Below are 10,639 nucleotides of genomic sequence, written 5' to 3' on the forward strand. Positions count from 1 at the left end.
AGTAAAAATTGAAGATAAAACAAACACAAAATAAGAAGTTGAACTATGTGTGATAAGTTTGTTTATTTGCTTATTTGCAAATAACGTGTGTGTAGTGCTTAGAAAATGTTTTTTTTCAAAAATAATTTGATAGAAAGGATAGGAATAAAAAATTTGAACTCATTTATTTTTTATTAGTCTTTAATAAGAGTTATGTTTAATCTTTAATAATGTGTTTGAACTCATCGAAGTGTTTTTCCAGTTCAAACACACTTACAACACTTGATATCAAATAAAACAATATTTTAGTGTGAGTAACTGTTTTATAAAAATATATTCTCTCTTCTAACCAACAAAGCATGCTTATGCTTTTACTACTTTTTGGTTTACTTTCCTCTCTGAAAGATAGGAATTTGTAATCTTCGTGCTTTAAGTATAACAAATTTGTTCTTATTAGTAAACACTTAAAAATTTCAAAAGATATTACATGCAAATATATGAGTATATCTCAAAGCATTTTGATGTTTATATATGAGTATATCTCAAAGCATTTTGATTTATACTTTGTAAACATTTTCCTATATATGATGATAAAAGCTTTCTCCAGTAGAAGCTATACTTATTACAAAAGAGAAACTCTATCAAAGATATACATTGAGATACATTAGGTGTTTTATCTAGAAAAGGCACTTATGAGATTGAATGTTTTAATTTATTATGAAGTAACATATATTAGATGCTTTAGATAAAACTTTTGGTACAAGTCTTATAAGCTTCATAAACCAAGCCTCCTTATATTTCTATATTTTAATAAGCTCTATTATCATCAAAACATTATCTTGGACACTTCCTTAGTCTTTGATTTCAACACAAAAGGAAAAATATAAAATAATTTAAGTAATTTTATTATAATAAATATTTAATAAGTATATCCAAAATCAATCCTTAACTCCATTTATTTAAAAGTACGGATACATTTACTTCAAAGTTTAAATATATCTTTGATGTGATATACTTTTTGTTTTGCTCCTTATAATTTTTTCAAATTAATAGTTTTTGTAATTTTTTTATTTTGGTCCTTACTATTTTGTTTTAGTCTTTATAATATTTTTTTTCTATTTTTGTTTATGCGAGTATAATTTGCTTTTTGATCCCTACTATTTTTTTCTAAATTGTAACACCCCAGTTTTTATTTCACTTTTTATTTATTTTAATTGAGGGTATTTTTGTAATTTTATAAAGATATAGGGGTGATTTAGTAACTTGGAACTGCTGTTCCGGAATTGGAACAGGTCGTTCTAAACTACCAAAAGGTATGTGATTTAGTAGCTTGGAACGGGCTGTTCCGAAATTGGAACGGGCCGTTCCAAACTACCAAAATATATGCGAGTTCGTTGCCCAGAACGGGCCGTTCTAGACTATTAAAAACTGCCTTTAACTCTAAGTGGGAACGGGCTTGGAACGGGCTATGGTAGTTGTGAGTAATAAATGCAACCAGAACGGGCCGTTCTAGTTTGAGAACGGGCCGTTTTGGGTGTGATTTTTACCCATGATTCAAGGGTCCAGAACGGGCCGTTCCGAATTTGGAACGGGCCGTTCCGGCGAAGCCTGTGGCCTATAAATTGAGCTCTCTGCCACTCCCAAAAAGCACACCTCTCATTTTCTGATTTCTTTTCTTCTACTTTCTCTTCTTTTCCCTCTACTTTTTGTTTCAGACCGAGGGGAACCTAGCGAGGGAGACCAACCAGATCTCGTATAAATTCAGCTTCTACATATCCAGGTACGGGGGAAAATGAAATTATTTATATGTAGAGTTACATGAGGGAATTGGGTAGAGGAAGAATCCCTTAAGATTATGAGTAATTTTATAATTATTTCTGTTTGGAGAATTATTGGTCTTATTTGATTCTGTATGTATTTAGGACTATGAATATATGATTAATTTGTAAAAATGATGCTCTGGAAGAGAGAACAAAATTATAGAAAAGTGTCTGTAAGTTAGGTTTTGGAAAACTTGGATTATTTCTGTTTGAGGAATTAATGATACCATTAGATTCTGTATGTGTTGATGATTAGAAATATATATTTAATTTGTAAGAATGATGATCTGAGAGGGAGAATGAAACTGTAGAAAAGTGCCTGTGAGTTAGGTTTTGGAATAATTGAGGGGTTTTACTGTTTATGCTAAAATTATATTAAATTGATTATTATATTAATTCATGAATGTTATTAGTATATTATTTGATAAGAATTTATGATCTAGATGTAAATTGCTCGAAGGGTGTGTAAACCCTTATTTTGTTGGACTTATCTGTTGTGTATGTGATATGGAATTGTGTATGTAATATAGAATTGAGATATGAGATGAGATGTTGCATGGATGTAAATATGATTGTGATTGTGGTTCCCCACACTAATGACCAGGGATGAGACGAAACTTGAGTAGTGATGTTTCAAGGACAAGCGTGCCCCTGGCATGGTGTGGGATGAGTGAGACAATTAACACGCATCACTTATGTTAAATTAATATGGCAGCCCTGACATAGGGTTAATTGCAAGAGATTGTGTGGATTGTGATGTGATTGTGGTTCCTCACACTAATGACCAAGGATGAGACGAACCTTGGGTAAGTGATGCTACAAGGACGAGCGTGCCCCTGGCATGGTGTGGGATGAGTGAGGCAATTAACCCGTATCACTTGTGTCAGTTGTGGCGTGGTCTTGACATAGTGTTAATTGTAAGATTGATGTGGATTGTGATGAATTGATGTAATTGTGAATTGAGATGTGAAGATGATGAATGATTGATAAATTATGATATATATATATATATATATATGAATGCTTGTAAATATTTTATTAAGCAACGAGTTTTGATGAGATTACATTTGTGGTGTGTTTGTATGTGCTTTGCATATAGGTATTTTCTTTTCTCACCGTATAAATTGTGGATGTTTTAGGTGAGGAAGATCCGGCTTCGAGTGGCATCTAGAATGCCAACAGTGAAATTGTGGGTATGCTCTGATATTGTGACATCGGGGCAGAGGATTTTTAAGACATAGATTTTTATATGGATTTAGAATTGTAATTATTATTTTTGAAAATAATTTGTAAACTCCTGCGTGTGGTTATTGAAGAATAATTTTGAAGATTCTCATGTGAACCCTTTTACCAAAATTGAAAAATTTATTTGTAAGTTTTCATTATTACAATATATGTGTTGGGGTAGTAAGAGTGTCCCATAAATGATTAAGTAAACATGAAAGATATTATAAATACTACAAAGATAAATAGATGAGCTAAGAAAGAAAACAAAGAAAAATAGATATATTAAAATGACTATATATTATTAATTCAAGTTTATTTATTTAAAAAATTATTTACGGTTATTTACAAATAATTAGTTCATATATATTTTATATTATACGTGTAAATCATATCGAGTAAAAGATAAATAAAATATTCATCAAATAATGATAGTGTTTTTTCCTGCAAAAGCAGTTTTTTCAAATAAGTATTTTTTTATTGTTCGACACGTACTAAAAATAATAAATGTAAAAAATATTATTTTAAATTTAAGATTTAAATATTTTTTTAGTCCATGTAAAATTAATTAATTTTGATTTTAGTTTCTATAAATTTTTTGTGTTTTTCGTCTCTTTAAAATTAGAATTATTATTTTTAGTTCATATTTTTTATATGAACATTTTTAACTACTTTTTATTTATTAAAAATTAAATTATCATCTTAAATATTACTCATAACTAATAGTGTTATCAATTATTTTTTGTACGTGAAGGGGCTAAATTAACGCTTAAATTAAAAGAAACAATCGAGACATTAGCCAACAAAAAAGACTTGCAACCATTGAGGTGCATTTAGAAAGATATGAATCCCTACTAGAATAGAACAGCCATGCTTTGCTAGGCAATTTGCAACTTGATTAGCCTCTCGAGGGATATCACTACAACGTACATCTTGATCATCACCAACCATACCACTTTATTAACTAAAGAATAGCACGAGTGACTACGAAAGCACCCGTTATTTAGAAGTTTAACAACCATCTCTAAATCAGACTCAACAAGAATATCACCTAAGAGGCTATATTATTGTAGGATCTTGAGCCCATGATATATTATCTATAGTTTTGCTTGGACAACTTAACATAGGTCTAAGTTGCACGTGTTTGTTATTATGAAGTTTCCCACGCAATTTCTTAGAGCATCTACAATAAGCAATTCCCATTTATTTTAAATGGGTTTCACTACACCACGTTACTTTAAGCGATTCATTTTTACAATTTTTGTTTCAATGAAAATTATTTATAAGCACCTTCACTTTTTTTACAACTCACACTACACTTTATGATAAATTTTTAAAAAATTAATTATTATAGATAATATATAAATATGAAAACAAATAAAATAAAATACATAATAAAAAAATACAATAATAAAAAATTACATAATAAAAAAAATTACCAAAAATTACAACAAAATTAAATATAAAAACTAAGAAATATAAGAAATTGTGCTTTTTAATAAATTTAAAAAAATAATCATTATAAATAATATATGAATATGAATAAAAAACAAAAAAAAATTACATAATAAAAAAATGCAATAATAAAAAGAAATTACCCTCTTTCACTTTTACAACATCTCTTTTTCACTTATGCAACTCTCATTTTCATTTTCATTTACCCGCAATGTTCCCCAACTATCTCATGTTCATTTTCGTTCCACAAACGAGAAGGAAGGGAAGGGAAGGCACATGAGGTAGCAGGCGTGGGGGGTGGCGGGCTTGACACGGGGCGGCTGCGCAACAGGTGGTGGTGTCCACGGAGTGGTAGGCGTGGGGGCGGCAGGCACGGGGAGTGGCTGGTGCGGGGGATGGCAATTGTGGCACCGGACGACAGCTATACGATAGGGTTCATCATCGTCGATGACAAGGGTGTTGCGCTCCTCCGTGCTGTTCTAAGATCTTCCAGCCGCACTCCTCCTTGCACTTCCAAGAGCTCTCTGACGCAATAGTCCAAGGTTTCGCTCTTCCATGCGGTGGTTTGTGGCTTTGGGCATAAAGATGTTTTTGAAGCTTCCAGCTTAGAGGGATGAAATATTGAGAGCTCTCCATTTGGTATTTCACAGTCCTGAGCACGGAGCTTCAAGAAGGAACAGATCTAAAAAAAATTCAATTTTTCTTGCTAGGTAAGATCACTCCAATAAAAATTTCTTGTAAGCTATGTCCCTTATTGTTGAACTCACATACATGCACAAAGATGCACACAAAGGTACTGAAGAATGATAAAGTTGAACATCATGATGAAAGGAGGAAGAAGAAAGGAAAAGTGAATGACTAAAAAATGCATCTATATCTCGTATTTTAGAATGGCAAAGCCAATATATATACAAGAGATTTCAAGATGTTTAGTTCTTTCATGATATGTGGGGTTAGAAGCAATGTGAATAGCAGCCTGGTTGTCACAGTAAACAGTAGCATATGGAATATGTATGTTGAAATCAGTCAGTAAATTCCTCAGCCAAGTTAGCTCAGCAGAGACAGATGCTAGAGATCTGTATTCTACTTCTGCGGAGGATTTGCTAACAGTATTCTGCCGCTTAGCTTTCCAGGAAACAAGAGAATTTCCAAAGAAAACACATAAACCAGTGGTGGATCTTCTACTATCAATGCAGGAACCCCAATCTACATCCACATATGCATGAAGTTTAGTGTCAAAATTGGTCTTGAATAAAATTCCTTGACCAATAGTGTGTTTAAGATATCTTAATAGCATATAAGCAGCATCCATGTGACCAGAATGAGGATTAGAGACAAACTGACTCAATTTGTGAACAGTGTATCTAATATCTGGTCTAGAAATGGTTAAATACAAGAGCCTCCCTATAAGCCTTCTATATGCACCTGGATCAGAGAGTGTTGTGCCAGATTCAACATGTAGTTTCAACAAAGCTTCCATAGGAACAGTTGAGGGTTTGCAGGCCAACATTCCACAGTCTTTAAGAATGGAGAGAATGTAATGTCTTTGACACATGAAAATCCCTGATTTAGATTTTGATAGTTCCAAACCCAAGAAAAATTTTAAATCACCTAGGTCCTTCAATTTGAAGTGTCGGTGGAGCATGTCTTTGACAGAGGTGATAGCAGCAGGGTTTGGACTAGCAATAACAATGTCATCAACATAGACAAGTATGGCAATGAATGTTGAATTAGTACCTTGAGTGAACAAGGTGTAGTCATACTTGGACTGGTTGAATCCTTGAGAAGTTAGTGTGGTGCTGAATTTATTGAACCAACTTCTTGAGGCTTGTTTGAGGCCATATATAGACTTGTGTAGCTTGCATACTAAGGGAGCACAGGAAGTAGGAAGGATGTGATGAGTATAACCTTGAGGAATTTGCATGTAGATGTCCTCAGCAAGGCTGCCATTTAGAAATGCATTGTTGACATCAAGTTGAGCAAGGTGCCAATGCTGAGATGCTGCAAGGGATAAAAGTAACCTGAAAGTGGTTATTTTTGCTACTGGTGAGAAAGTTTCTTGAAAATCCAATCCATATTGTTGAGTGAAGCCTCTAGCAACTAATCTGGCTTTGTGTTTTGAAATAGTGTCATCTGAATTGAACTTTAATTTGAAGAGCCACTTGCAGCTAATAGGCTTTTTGTCAGGAGGAAGAGGGTAATGGACCAGGTGTTATTTACTTCCATAGTTGTAAGTTCATCTTGTATTGCCTGCTTCCAGTGAGGAAATTTGATGGCTTTCTTATAAGTTTGGGGTTCATAATTGGCTGAAACTTGACAGAGGTAATGTGTATGAGTTTTGGATAAATTGGAATAGCTGATGGAGTTTTGAATAGGATAGAGGGGATTGTTATTGGTGGTCACATTGTAGCAGTGATAATCAGAGAGGTAACCAGGAGGATTGATAACTCTGCTGGACCTTCTTGGGTGGTGTTGTTCAGGGGGAGTTGCAGGAGGTATCATGTGTTGTTGTTCTGTAATGTTTTGATTGATGATGGTAGGTGTAGGATCAAGATCATCATAAGATTCGGTGTGTATCAGATTGGGTGTGATGTGATTGTGAAAAACATCAGGAGTAGGAGCAGAGGAGTTGCTGGTCTGGAATGGGAATATGTTTTCATAAAACTTCACGTCTCTAGAGATGAAGGTTTGGTGTGTGACCAAATTGAGAAGTTTATTTATAACCATGAGGATACCCAATGAAAACAGCTGTAGTGGCTCTGGGACTAAATTTATGTCTACTGGATAGTAATGTAGAAACATAACATAAAGTACCAAAGATTCTGAAATCAGAATAATTAGGCAATTTATCATATAAAATTTCATAAGGGGATTTGTGGTTTAGAATAGGACTGGGAGTTCTGTTCATGAGAAAAATAGCAGTTTTAACACTATCTCCCCATATGGTCATAGGGACGTTAGATTGAAACATTAAGGCACGAGCAATATTCAATATGTGTAAATGTTTGCGTTCAATAACACTATTTTGTTCAGGCCTTTCAACACAAGAATATTGGTGCAGAACACCCTTTTGTAGAAAAAAATCTTTGAAATTAAGTTCTCTTGCATTGTCAGATCTAAATGTTTTGATTTTAGTATGGAATTGATTTTCAACATAGGCAAAAAACTGGGGTATGATATGAATACAATCAGATTTATTGTGAAGCATGTAAACCCAAGTGAATCTACTCTTATCATCCACCAAAGTCAAGAAATACCTAAAACCATCATAGGTGGGTTGTCTAAAGGGGCCCCATATGTCAGCATGGATTAAATCAAAACAATTGGGACTAAATTTATTAGGATTAGAGAAAGGTAATCTATTTTGCTTAGCAATATTGCAAATACTACAGTGATAACTAGAATCAATAGAACTGAGATCAGTTTTATTAGTAATCAATCTGTAAACAGATTTAGGCACATGTCCTAATCTCTTATGCCAAGTATCATAGGTAACAACATTACAAGAATTGATACAATTAGAAGGAAAAGTGCATGTAGGAAACTCAAAAACCAGTAATCTTTGTTGTTGTTTAGCCGTGCCAATCTTCCTCAATGTCTTGAGGTCTTGGAGAGTGAAAGAGTTAGGTTCCATAGTAAATCTAAAAGAATTTTCATTGATTAACGTTAGAAGAGATAAAAGTTTAAATCTGAATGTAGGTATGTAAAGCACATTATGAAGGAAAATATCATCATTAATCTTGATACTTCCAATACCTTCTACCTTAACTTTTGTGGAGTTTGGTAAAAGGACATGCGAATCATGTATGGCAGTATAAGAATGAAATAAGTGTTTAAAACAACAAATATGAGAGGTTGCACCAGAATCTATGATCCATGTATGATAATTATTATCTAGAGCAACATTCATACAGATACCTGTCACATTAGTAGCAATTGCATCTAAGGTAGTATCAGCTTGCATTTGATTTGTTAGAAAGTTGATTAATTGTTGACACTGATCAGGAGTTAAATTTGAAGTCTGAGAAGTAACTACGTTATCAGGGCTACCCATAACCTGATTCACAGTATTGGTAGTACGATTCTTGAAATAATTTGGAGGATATCCAACCAGCTTGTAACATGTATCTCTGGTGTGCCCTAATATGTCGCAGTGTGCACACCTAGGCCTTTCTTTCTTGGTGAATCTATTCCTACTAGTTGCAGGTTGTGAAGAGTTGACAGTAAAGGCAATGTTATCTGAATTAGCCATAAGGAGAGAAGAAGTGACAGAAATTTCACGTTGGGCTTCATCTTGAAGAACAAGAGAGAAAACATTTCCAATGGAGGGTAAGGGGTCTGAAAGGAGAATTTGACCCCGGATTTGAGAAAAAGATTCATTCAAACCCATCAAGAATGACATCATATATTCAGATTCAGTAAATGATTGAAGTTGTTGAAGTCCTCCACAGGTGCATTGGAAGGTTGGTTTGTAGTCAGATAATTCTTCCCAGATTGACTTTAGCTTGGTATAATATGTGCTGATATCATCCATGCCTTGGTGGAGAGACATCAATTGGCGCCGGAGTTGAAAGATGCGAGGACCATTCTTTCTTGAGAATCTTGTTTTTAAAACGTCCCAAATTTCTTGGGCAGTAGACACAAACAGGATGCTAGTAATAATATCTTTGGAGACAGAATTGTAGAGCCAAGAGATGATGACATTATTGGCACGATTCCAAGTAGCAAAGGTTGAATCAGTACTCGCAGGTTTCGGGAGGGTACCATCAATGAAGGCCAATTTGTTTTTCATAGAAAGGGCAACCTGCATTGCTCTGCTCCAGGTGGTGTAATTTTTATGATCAAGAGGTTGAGATCTAAGAACAAGGCCAGGCCCATCCAAATGATGTAGAAAAAGAGGATTGGAGACATCTTGGCTTGGATCTTTTGCTTGATCAGCCATGAGTGGATAAGGAAATCAATCAGAGTGACAGTTTGAGTGTTGGGGAATGGATCTTGGATCGTATTGAATAATCTCTTCTGATACCATGTTGAACTCACATACATGCACAGAGATGCACACAAAGGTACTGAAAAATAATAAAGTTGAACATAATGATGAGAGGAGGAAGAAGAAAGAAAAAGTGAATGATTGAAAAATGCATCTATATTTTGTATTTTAGAATGGAAAAGCCAATATATATACAAGAGAAGGAAATTAAAAAATAAACAAAAATAACTAATTATATAAGTCATATAAATCCAATACTTACTTTTAAGATACACCTTAAGCAACTCTTATTGGAGTTGATCTTAGAACCCCTCCACAGGAAGATATGTCGCCATTGAGTGCTCCATCACAATTTAGTTCCAGTTTGCCAACTGGTGGTAGGCCCTAACTGATAAGATCACACTTGGTTCTCGTGCCTCGATTCGAAAGGTTGTGGCTAAAACCCTTGAGTTGGAGCAACTCTGCTGCACGTCCACTTATCTCATGCACCACACTATTACTATTGAAAGTACCACCTCAAAAAACCATGTTATTCCTCGTTTGTCAAATAACATTTATCCCAATAATAAATAAAAATTGCCAAAACTCCACGTGGGCAGGATCTTTCTCTATGTTAAGAACCAACCAGTCACGAACTACTACAGTAAAAAAGAAGTCCTTTATCTAACCTTGGAAAAGAGCCTCCCATATTGGCTTGATAAAAGCACAGTGACGTAGAGTATGAGTGATGGTCTCATCCTCATGCATACAAAGCAGGCAGGTAGCATTTTTTGACATACCTTTACTTGCTCTACTCCAATTTGTAAGTAAACTACCAGGTGCAACTATCCATAATAATGTTTTAACACGTTCAGGTCCATCCCATTTCCATATAAGCTTAAACACCTCATGTGAAGTAGAACCTATTAAAGGTGTGACACCCTCTACCCCACATACCATAACACAATTAACAAAAATTGAATAACATAATTTTTTCATAATTGAAATAACAAACATGTGTAAATAGAGGGTACCACATTCATAACTTAAACAGTAGCTTACTCAGAAAAAATTACAAAGAAATAATATAAGGTCTCCTTAAATAATTTAATAAAAACATTCTAATCTAATCATTTCTATGCCTCGATGTCACACGTCCTATTAGAGAAAATCTCAATATAAAAACCTAAGC

The sequence above is a fragment of the Cajanus cajan genome, chromosome 2, assembly GCF_000230855.2.
Source record: "Cajanus cajan strain Asha chromosome 2, NIPB_CcT2T_4, whole genome shotgun sequence".
Lineage (NCBI taxonomy): Eukaryota > Viridiplantae > Streptophyta > Magnoliopsida > Fabales > Fabaceae > Cajanus > Cajanus cajan.